The sequence below is a fragment of the Odocoileus virginianus genome, chromosome 10 (assembly GCF_023699985.2).
Source record: "Odocoileus virginianus isolate 20LAN1187 ecotype Illinois chromosome 10, Ovbor_1.2, whole genome shotgun sequence".
In the NCBI taxonomy this organism is placed as follows: Eukaryota; Metazoa; Chordata; class Mammalia; order Artiodactyla; family Cervidae; genus Odocoileus; species Odocoileus virginianus.
Window position 1 is genome coordinate 4,484,565 of NC_069683.1, and position 12,408 is coordinate 4,496,972.

Below are 12,408 nucleotides of genomic sequence, written 5' to 3' on the forward strand. Positions count from 1 at the left end.
ATCCAGGGAAGAAGAACCCTTGGATATAAATAGCACTAACTGTAAATATCTCCTGATGACAAATAATAAAACTCTTTAGAAAAGGTATTGCTAAGAGAAGCACATGACTGTATAAATCACAATGTAGTATTTTATTATGGCTCATATTTCCCTATGATGTCAGACTGTTGCTTATTCAGTGGAGTATGAAGAAAGAGAAAGCAAAGTGCATAACAAACAAGCAAAATGTTAAAAGGTCATCAGTATCTGTACCTAAAGTCTCCAGCATTGAAGCAATTAGATATTTCATTTACCGTGTATAGGACCAAGATTTCAGTATCATGACTCTTGTTTTTCTTCAGTGTGCTATATAGATCAACATTTATTTGAAAGATTGAAAAATCTGCTGTGGGTGGAAATGAGCTGAATTCCGTGACCTACTAATAGCTTATATTACTAACATGAAATTACTAACATGAAACTATATCTTTGTTATAATGAGACATACATACATCAAATAGAGAATGAGCAAATCAGCTTAAAATCACTTTTAGAAGGAAAACAGTCTCATATCTTCGTTTTCCCAGAGAGTTCCACCATTCACTTGAAAATTTTTCTTACATAATTTTTCAACTATGGAGTTGTAAAATCAAAAAGGAAAATATTACTTAATCCTTAGAGAAATATATATGGTACAAATATAATATATAATTAAATCAAATATTTATCTCTTTTTTAATTCAAAGAACTCACATATTACTCTTGAAAGCACATATACACACAAAAATGTATTATAAAAATTCCAATTTAGTTTGAATGGTTATATTAATAAGGTATCTTATAAAACCATCAAATTTATTTTAACATTAAAGGTATTAAGGGTACTAAATGTATTATTTGAGTATTGACAATATAGTCATTTTTAATTCATTATTATCAATCTTTCTCCTTCAAGAATCCATATATTACACACAAAAATATTGGCCGACAAGAATCAGTTTCAAAATAGGAATTAGACAGATAAGAAATACAGTAAAGATAATAAAAATATGAGGCAAATTTTGAAAACTACATCGAGATTGTCTAATAAAGAATTCTTAATACATGTTCACTAACCTTCACAAGGGAAACTTTAGCTTTATTTTATTCTAATTTTTATTTAACTGGTGTGTTTGAGACAACACAGTTGTGGAAGACAAAAAATATTGTATCTAACTCTAGAACCTTAATATTGATCGCAGATATAGCCCCTAATGTGATTTAGCCAAAGTAACTCAAGCCTTCAAATGAAAGAATAAAATTGATCAAAATTTTGGTGCATATTTTGTTTGACTACATGAACATGGTCTGAGAACAGATTTCTTATTTATGAGATGCATTAAAATGTTTTATTAAAGTATCAATTATATGTGAGGATGCATACATGTTAAATATGACTATAATTTTGTTTCAAATTTTTTTTTCATTTAATTAGTTGGAGGCTAATTACAATATTGTAGTGGATTTTGTCATACATTGACATGAATCAGCCATGGATTTACATGTGTTCCCCATCCCAATCCCCCCTCCCGCCTCCCTCTCCATCCCATCCCTCTGGGTCTTCCCAGTGCACCAGCCCTGAGCACCCATCTCATGCATCCAGCCTGGGCTGGTGATCTGTTTCACCCTTGATAGTATACTTGTTTCAATGCTATTCTCTCAGAACATCCCACCCTCGCCTTCTCCCACAGAGTCCCAAAGTCTGTTCTATACATCTGTGTCTCTTTTTCTGTCCTGCATATAGGGTTATCAAATTTTTTTCTTGACGGGACAGTTATAAATAAATAGGGAGCTAGGAAATCAAATTTTTTGTAAAGCATTGGATAATAAATGGACTCCAAAGCAAAATCTAAGTAGCTCTTCTTTTAGTTAAGCTTATGTGTTACATGACACTTAATATAAATTAAAAATATCATTCCCATGCAATTAAAGGAACTGAATTCCAGTACTGAATCCTATCAATCATCTTAAAAATTCTCTTTCATTACATTTTGATGTGGGGCATATCAATAAAATAATAGTATGTTTACTTAAATATCCTGATAATTTTGTACTTTACAACTTTCTCATAAATCTTTATATCTCTGATCTATTTTTTTTTTTTGGACTCCATTTTTTTCTTTTTTTAAAATTAATTTATTCTTTAGTTGAAGGATAATTGCTTTGCTGATTTTGTTGTTTTCTATCAAACGTCAACATGAATCAGCCATAGGTACAAAAGGTGGATTATGAATGAAGGCATATATTATTCTTAATCATGCTTCATTAGAGCAATTACCTATTTCATTGTAGAAAAATGAGGAATGATAAACAAAAAGTGTTTCCCAGGTGGTGCTAGTGGTAAAGAATCCACCTGCCAATGCAGGAGATGTGGGTTTGATCCCTGGATCAGGAAGATCCCCTGGAGAGGGAAATGGCAATCTAATCCAGTACTCTTGCCTGGAAAATTCCATGGACAGAGGAGCCTAGTGGGCCAGACCATGGGGTGGCAAAGAGTCAGACATGACTTAGCACACACAGACAAAAAGTACGGGGTGATTTACTTCATCCAGGATGCTCATCAAGCAGGCGATTCTGTCCACTAATTAAGGAAATCAGAACTAATTGTTTTTGCATCTAGCTGATTTCACTTTGAGAGAAAGAGTCTACTAGCAACCTGCAACAAAATAAATGGGAATTCTTTTATAGATTAGAAAACTGAAGGACCAGCTAGACCTATGAACTGAGTAAGCTCACACAGTGAATTACTAGAGGCGCCAAGGCTGAAGTACAAATTTTTCTGTTGCCAGACTCCATGCTATTACCATCAACATATCACAAGCTAATTGTAACATGCCACAATTCTGTAATTACTATGCTCCTAGAAGTACAAATTAATATTCTTATGTGCCTGAATCTTTTTTAAATCAAGCTTAAGAAGACTATGAAAATAAAATGAAACAAAAATCTTCCTGTAGCGTCTAGATTAATCAACTAACTAGTGAAATAAATTTAAAATTAATTTATATCCCCCCATGAGAAAAAAATAATGATCTTCAAAAGACATATACAAATGGCTATTTAATAAATAATTTTCTTTCCATTTAATAATTTTCCTAAAGTATAAATATAGCCATTTATTTATGCCTTATTCTGACTGCTGTCTTCCATCTAGAAAATTAAAAATTTTTCTAATTTATAGCCACATTGGGCTAAAAATTCAGGGAGTCTTTTTTGTTTCCCCTACTATGTTCTAATAAATTTCCTCACTCAATCCTTAATTCAGTTCTGAATTAACTAGAAAAATTTATCTAAGACTTAAATATTAAGGCATAGAATTTGAGATCTAAGGTTATCGCTTCTAAAATATCTTGTAATCAATGAAAATCCTTTCATATTACCTGTGAAAATGAACTGCGTGCTCAGTTAAAATATGCTATGAGTATTAAGCGTTGAACTCTTATACCAGAATCTCTGGCTCTTGAAATCTTTAGGGATATCTCAGGACAAAAAACACTAATTCTCTTCTGGGATAGAAAAGTAACAAGATTTTTTTTTTTCCCCTTCTTAGTGATGAAAAAAAAAATGCTTGATTTCAGGAGCAATGAACAACAAAGTTAAATGGTTATGTGAATGCACTCTTGCCTCTGGTGTAAAATGATCTCTCAGTGGAAGAGAAATATGTGCAGAATTTGAATGACATCTAATTATATAGGACATGGAACAAGCTCTGATGCTCAGTAGCTATGCCATTGGGTTGACGATTTAGTTACTCTGAAATCCAATTTCCTCTACTTGGCAATATAACTTGCTACTACTCTCAAAATTTTGTAAATGATTAGATAACAAAATAATATGAAAGTACCTATAATAGACTTCATTCTCATTAAATGAAGATTACTGTAGATATTTAAATTTTAAAGTGCTACACTATGAAGGGATAAAGGGGTAAAGAGATAAAGTTCACTGGCAGTATATAGAGGAGATATATTAGTAAATGAATAAGATTATTGAAGGAAGGATTATAAAGTACACAAAAGCAATATTTTATGTAGTAAAATCAAGTTGAATATAATTCAGTTCAGTTCAGTTCAGTCTCTCAGTCGTGTCCTACTCTTTGCGACCCCATGAATCGCAGCACACCAGGCCTCCCTGTCGATCACCAACTCCCAGAGTTTACCCAAACTCATGCCCATCGAGTCGGTGATGCCATCCAGCCATCTCATCCTCTGTCGTCCCCTTCTCCTCCTGCCTCTAATCCCTCCCAGCATCAGGGTCTTTTCCAATGAGTCAATTCTTCGCATGAGGTGGCCAAAGTACTGGAGTTTCAGCTTCAGCATCAGTCTTTCCAATGAACACCCAGGACTGATCTCCTTTAGGATGGGCTGGTTGGATCTCCTTGCATGATTAGGAACATTTAAACAATGAAGAAGTAATTTTCATTTCTGATTGGACATATAGGGTCACAGCAAGATATTCTTCCTACTGAAAACACTAGACAAATTTGGATAAAAAATTACAAAACTCCTATTTTGAAGGAAACAGATAGCTATGGAAAAAGTAAAAAGTCAATGACAACATCAAAATGAAGGCTCATTACGTCAGAGAGAGACAGTCCACCTGATCATTCACAATTGGGTAGCTGATCATCTTTTACAAACAATGCTGAAAAATGCAAAATGGCATAAAATCATACTTAACGCATGTTTATTGATTCAAAGAGTAATTGAAGGTGCCCAGTTCTCCTCCACAGGTTTAGGCATTTGCATTCTCAGGAGTGTAAAAAGTATATTTTTCCAAGAGATTGGTTGGGTCAATATCTTAGACTGCTTTATGTGCTAAATCTACACAATATATGTTTTTCATTCCTTTTTCTTGAATGCCATTGAGATTTTGTCCCTATTTTTAAATGATGATTTTCCTCCCTTTTCTGTGAACTGTTACTTCAACTATTTGGTTCATTTTTCTACTTTTGTTTTATTTTGACTTCCTGATATCTAAGTGGAGGTTATTAATAAAAGCAAATAGCACTTTAGGTGAGGAATTACATTTTGTCATCTTTATCAAAACATTTCAGTTTTACTTTTAATGTAAGGTTGTACCAAGTAGAATCATTTATTTTTGTGTAGATTTTTCGGTTTTTGTGTTCTGCATTCTAATTCTGAATCAGTCGAGAAAAACTTTCTTCGCTTTAACAGTATAGAAACATGTGCTTACAACTCTTTCGCTATTTAACTTTCAAAATATGTAAATGTGTTAAACCCTAGTCCAATAGCAGGTTTTTATTTTTTAATGCTCATATTTTGCCAATTTGGTATGCTATTTTTATTATAGGATAAATTTTAATTTCTATCAGAGTTTTTCTCAATATTATTAGTGCATTAATGTGCTTTCCCAGAAAACTACATAGAAAAATATCAGATTATTTTTCACAACTAAATCTCTGTAGAGTTAAATTTTATTTCTTGTTCATTAACAAGTTGAGTATCTTCCCATTTTTAAACAATTGTTTCCCTCTGTTTTCTGTAAACTGTTCCTTAAACTATTTGTGTATCATTTTCTAATTTCATTTTAGACTTTTCCTTGATAACTAAAAAAAATATCTTTTTCTGTAATGGAAAGTAAAAGTCTATCTGAGATATGACATATTTTTTCCAAAACTTGACCCAAACTAGTTTAACTTTACTTTTGGTGCATGCTCATTTCCATCAAGTAGAATTACCTACATTTATGTAGTTAATTTTTTTCAGGTTTTGTGTCCTGAATTTTAATTTTGAGCCAGAGTTAAAGTTTTCTTGCTTCAAGATTATACAAATTTTAATTTAGAATGCTTTCATTGTTTCACTTACTTTGTACACTATTTAAACCTACACATCATTTAAAGCTTTCCTATTTTAAAGCTACTGTGCTATTCCAATAACATTAATTTAAAAGTCTATATTTGCAGAGGTGTTATGGTATTTTGGTATGGAATGATAAATTTGTGGGGTTTTTTCTGAATTTTATTTCCTATGGCATCAGAAATTCTCTCTCTGCATGCATAATTCTACACTGAGCTAATTATGAGGCTTTAGAACTCCTCCCAGCTCTGTGGCTTTTTGGTTATGCGCCTGCAGTAGCGTGGTTCAGGCTGGCTTCTCACATCACCCACTCCTCGCTCACCTTCCGTGGTGCCTTCCACATGCTCCCTGATTCTCTGTGATTACCTTCGCAGTCGGTCTCTGTTATGACACTATCATCAGAGCTCCCTCTCCGGGATATTTCTGTTTGTAATCATAAACCCTTAGAAGCCACTGCTTCACTAATAAGTAGCATGACTGGGTACAAATCAACATTTTTGAAACAATCTAGGTGTTGGGAATAATTCTTTTTTTCCCCAGAATTGAAGCCCAGAAGACACAGGCTGTGTCTTTCCACACTATCTCAGTTGGAGAATTCAAGTTATTTTATCCGATACAAAGTTTTGGTATTATTTTCTCTTACAACTGCATTCACACTAGAAATTTTAAACTGAGAAAATAAAACCTCTATTATCCGTGGTTCTGATTTTTTTTTTTTTTTAATTATTCTAGGAATGATAATACAGCATCTATCTCTTAGGTCTCCCCAGTGCCTGGGGAAGAATCAATAACATATAAGATTAAAATAGTATTTATCATCTGGGCAATGTGCAGGACCCTAAATATCAATTAAGAATATAATATAGGAGGATATAAGAAAAACATGTTCAGGAAACTGTGCTGCAAGCTCAGTGTTAATAGAAAGAGGCTCACAGTAGAGTGATCTTGACAGCGTTTGAACTGGGTGTGTGTCAGTTTTAGATGGTCTCCAGGTATGCTGCTCAGCACCTTATTCAATTTTAAGAAATAAAAAATGTGTGCACTCTAGTCCATGGAGAAGCTGAAGAGAAAGTATTTTGGATGGAGTGAGAACTACCTGGGAAAAATAAAAGAAATCATAGAGTGTCAAATGGTGCTTTTAATTGGAAATGTAACATGACTGGTCGAAGAGATCTCATGGAGTAGAGAAACTTTATTAAAGAGCCCTTTATTTTGGAAAGAATGGAATATTTTAAAGCTAAGTTGAATGTCTGATTAAATTGTGATTTCACATAAACTAATATAATTATTTACATCTTCTACAGTGAGATAAAATCAGCATCATCTTATATAAGAATGGTAAATATGAGCTATTTTATATTCTTGTAAGCTTTAGTTTATAACTTTTATTTTAAAATCTAATACTAATATATAATAGCAAGAGTGATATGTTAAAGGAACTTCCATGTATTTCTAACTAAGTAAAATATAGTTTACAGTGAAAATATTTAATAATAATATTAAATTATTTGAAATGCTAAAGACTTGAATAACTGATATAATTTATATAACGTGGGGAGATAAACTTGGTTTTGAGCCAGTATATTTTAATGGGCATTTTTAAGTTAATTAGATTCCTGATGATATTTTAAGAAGAGATTTAGTATAAAACAAAGATTGATACTGAAGCCTAAGCTCCGATACTTTGGTCACCAATGTGAAGAATCGACTTATTAGAAAAGACCCTGATGCTGGGAAAGACTGAAGGCAGGAGCAGAAGGGAAGCACGGAGGATGAGATGGTTGGATGGCGTCACCGACTGAGTGGACACGAGTTTGAGTAACTCGGGGAGTTGGTGATGGACAGGGAGGCCTCGAGTGCTGCGGTCCATGGAGTTCCAAAGTGTCGGACACGACTGAGCGACTGAACTGAAATGAATATAAAACAATCTAGTTCATACAATTGCAAGTTCTGGGGAATTCAAGGAGCATCTATTTTAAGAAAAAAATAAATGCTTTTAAATTAAAATAATGAAGTGATTTTGAGTTCAATTCTGATTATAAATCACTTACATGATTTAGCTTGCTAATTAATATTACATATACAGACCTAACTGAAGTAGATAGGGTAGAGATGGTGATATGACCAATGACAAACTGATATGGAATATTATCATACATCTTCTTAATAATTTGAATTCTTCAAAGTAATGGAGACTTGAGTTCAAAGATGGCAGTAGTAAAGCATTAATATTTATTTCCCTTAATAATAAACACTTAAACATTTACAAGAAAGAGGTATAGTATAGATAATTTAGAAACAGCACACAGTAGTTGTTTTTTCTAAATTGCTCACTGTTGAGAATAACATGCAAAAATTTCATCTGACCATGAATCTTGTTCATGGTATATGCTGAAAATTTAACTATCATAATGCTGAGCTTGTACAATTAGAAATTATAATTTATTTAGCACTGAAGAACAAGAAATGTTGGGGATGAAGGAGTAAAAGCAATTGCTAAATCTTCTTTTTCTATAGAGAAAACACAAAAAAGAGGGGAAAAAAAGAACAGCAATGAAAAAATAAAAACAAGAAGAAATATACCAGAGTAAAGTCTAACTAAATTAAAGGAATTTCTTCTCTTGCTCTTTGCTTATGTTCACCATCTCCAGTGGCTTCTGTTTGGGTTGCTTTTAGTTAGGTATATCATTATCCTGATGGGCAATAGAACCATAATTCTAATAACAAAAGTAGGTCTTGACCGCTACATTTCTATGTATTCTTTCTCTGGCAATTCTTTCCTTTTGGAAATAGCTATGGATCTGTTACCCTTCTCACATGCTCATGAATCCTGGAAGTCAAAGAGAACACCTTTTTTTTTTTTTTTCCTAGTTTAAGCATGTAAACCTTTGAGCCCTAGTTTCTTCATCTATAATATCAATATAACCTGGTGTTAACACAATTCAATAAGCTGCTATTGAAAGTAGCTTACTAACACAAGAGTAGCACAATGGAATTTGTGTTTTCCAATTTCCTAGATATTATTTGAACTACAGTTTACTAATCACCTTTCTTATAAAATTCTTATATTTTCTAAGTATATCTCAACACAGGAGAACTTTGAGTGTCTGTAGGTCTCACTAGTTACTCACTAAACTATATTTGCTCACCTACCTACTAGCTAAAATATATTCTCTGCTTTTGATATTGTTGACAACTGTATATTAGCCATATTTTAAATAATTTATAGTTTTCAGTTTTGATTTTCATGTGCTGCATCTTATATATATTATTAGCATGATAATTTTTAAATGAAAGTGGCCTCTGGCACATCGTAAGAGATTTTAGAATAGATTTACCAGGCAGAGTTTCAGAAATTATATCATCAATGTAATTCCTTCAAGTTTGTCATTATTAAATAACTGAGAAGTCAAAAACACTGTCAAACATAAGCTGCATCCCTGTAAAAGATAAATAAATGTTCCTGCTTTATAATTCCTGATGGCTATGTTGTTTATTTAAGTAGATAAAGGCAGTCAGAATGGTCTTAAATAAAGTGCACGCACAAGAAGTATGCGCTATCATTGAAGAATATGAAAGGAATGGCATGCTTTATTCTTGAAAAAGTTCTAATGGAAGAGTTGGGAAATTCCTGAAAAATGCGTTACAGAATTTGGTGGTGCCCTACCACTGAGAAAGTGGGATGTCAATATTTCTGCTTCAGAATTTTGCTTCCTTAATAAAAGTAAAATGGATAGATTTTGCTCTGCACACAACCAGATTCAAAATGAAAGTGCATAATTTTTAAACATATCACTTTTATTTAAAGTTAAACCTTGAATTGCAACTTAAGCTTTTATATTTAGAATTTAGCATACATATTCTCCATTAAGCTTCAGTTATGTTTAGTCCAGGATATAAAATACTAGACATTAAAAGAAAATAGAAATCTTATGTAATATTAATGATTCCCCATAAATCCCTTTAATTTATAGAATTACAAAGCAAAAAAAGATAAATGTCTAATTGTATTATTTTCACAGTTGGAACCTCAAAAATATCTAGTGAATGTGAATCTCACTTCAATAACGGAATTTGTTCTTTTGGGATTTTCTGACATTCCCAATCTCCAAATGGTTCTTTTTGTGATGCTTCTGTTTATCTATGTGATAATTCTGATGGGAAATGGCATGATTATCCTCATAACCAGGACATACCAGACTCTCCAGACCCCCATGTACTTTTTCCTCGGTAATTTTTCCTTCTTGGAAATCTGTTATGTGTCTGCCACTCTTCCTAGAATGCTCAAAAACCTTTGGACTCAGAAAAGACATATTTCTTTGCTTGCTTGTGCAACACAGATGAGTTTTTTCCTTGTATTTGCAAACGTAGAGTGCCTGCTTCTTACAGTGATGGCCTCTGACCTCTACGTGGCCATGTGTAGCCCCCTGCACTATCCTCTGGTCATGAGCCACAAGGTCTGTGTCCAGCTGGTAGCTTCCTGCGGGGTCACTGGAGTTCCAGCTGAGATGGGGCAGACGTGCCAGGTTTTCTCTCTGTCCTTTTGTAGATCCAACCAAATGAGTCACTACTTCTGTGACATCCGCCCAGTACTGAAGCTGGCCTGCGGGACCCGTTTCTGAACAAGATGCAGGTCTTCACAGTTGCTGTGCTTTTCGCCGTGGCCCCTATCCTGCTGACACTTGGCTCCTGCTGTAGAATCACCTCCAGCATCCTGAAGTTGCCATTGGCAACAGGAAGCGCAAAGGCGTTCTCCACCTGCTCATCTCATGTCCTGGTGGTGACTTTATTCTCTGCATCTGCGATTGCTACATATTTATGACCTAAATCCAAAAATTCTTCCAGGACAGACACATTTCTCTGACTTTTCTATACCGTTATCGCCCCGATGTTTAACCCCCTGATATACACTCTGAGAAATAAGGATGTCTTGACAGCCTTGAGAAAACTGCTCCCTTAATGTAAAGCATTAGTTGCTTGATTTAAGTTCATTTTCTGTTTTCCTATTTAATTTCGTCATTGTATAATCAGAAATAGTTTGCTTTTTCCATGTGATTAATATATTTATTATATTTATTCATTCCTGACCTTATTGTTTTATGCTGGATTTTCTAATATCAGGATTATATTATGGTGCCTTGCTGATAAGAAACTATGTATTTAGGCAATCTTATATTCAGTCCACAAATTTACTGGTGAGTTGCAATTTTATGAGAAAATATAGTATTACTTACCTACCTTTTCCCCTAAAACCATAGATATTTTTGTACTTTCCTGTTCATATAACTATCATGCACTTTATTTTTTCCTTTTCATGATGTTTTTAGATAATACAGATGGGAAAAGTTTGGAGAACAATCGTTAAATATCTATGTGCTTTTGACTTTAGACATTTTACCTTTCAGTAACTTCGATTTGATCCATCTGTAAAGATTAAAAATAAAATTCTGCATAATGACCCTTAAAATTTTGTAGTGTGGCAATAGATTTTTACTCTCTGCTTCTGTCTGAATTTTTCTTTGTAGATATGCTTTTTTTATGTAGCCAAATCATGCTACTAGCATCTTGATAATTTGCTATCTTAATTTTTACTAATGCAAAAAATATGAATGCATGTTTGCTGTTCAGAGATATAAGATGTATGGGATTCAATAATTTCTCACCCATATAGTGTTATCCATTCTCTAAGATCTCTTGCTTTTTTTTTTTTTAATTCTTTTGGTGAAGTATATAATTGAAATTAAAATAAAAATACTTGGGATATTTGGTACATTATTTCCCCAAGTTTTCCTGGTTGTAAAGGATGATACTTGATAAGACAGAATCACTAGATTAAACTAAAAAGAAATTACTATTAAAAAGATCTTGTATTTCTTCAGATAGAAAGTGTTGAACTATGGACAGTACACTGGATCATTTTCAGTCAAACTGATTGGGAAATGATGCAATCTGAGGAAGGTTTTTTCTTGTATATTTTCTTTTTAAATCTGTCTTTCTCTTATTATACTATGTGTTTAACTTATTTTTCATAAGACCATAATTCATCTATCAGCTAGTTCTCTTCTTTGAGCAGGTATCATGTCATCAAAAAAGACATCTAAAAAGCACACAAAAATTACAGCGATCATTTCAGAGGAGATAATGTGCAGATGACAGTAACAGATGACAACCGTGGCTATTACAAATTACCCATTGAAAGGACTGAAGGAAGCAAAATATTAAACTTGGTTTCAAAGCCATTTTGAAGTCCTTTGTTTCAATATTCTGTTGCTGCACAGCAAATTATATCCGAAATGTATGGTTTAGAATAATATCATTTGATTGTATCACATACTTTATCCAGTATTGAGGCAGGGGTCAGCTGCATGGTCGTCCTCTTCCATAGGCACTGACTGTCATCACTAAAGAGAATTCATATGCTGACTGATTTGGTTTCCATGCTTAAAAAAGCTCCACATAACTATATAGTGTAGTTATAATGATGCATTACAGAGAAGAAAAATCCAGTTTTCACTTAAATTTCATACTCTAGGGGAATAAACTGTTACTAGATAAATAATAATTTAGCATA

The 12,408-nt window shown here is 33.2% G+C and overlaps 1 pseudogene; it reads left to right on the forward strand.

The window, feature by feature from the left end:
- Nucleotides 1–9,357: 9,357 nt before the first annotated feature.
- Nucleotides 9,358–10,797, forward strand: LOC110122690 (olfactory receptor 10AG1-like; annotated as a pseudogene).
- The last annotated feature ends 1,611 nt before the right edge of the window (nucleotides 10,798–12,408 follow it).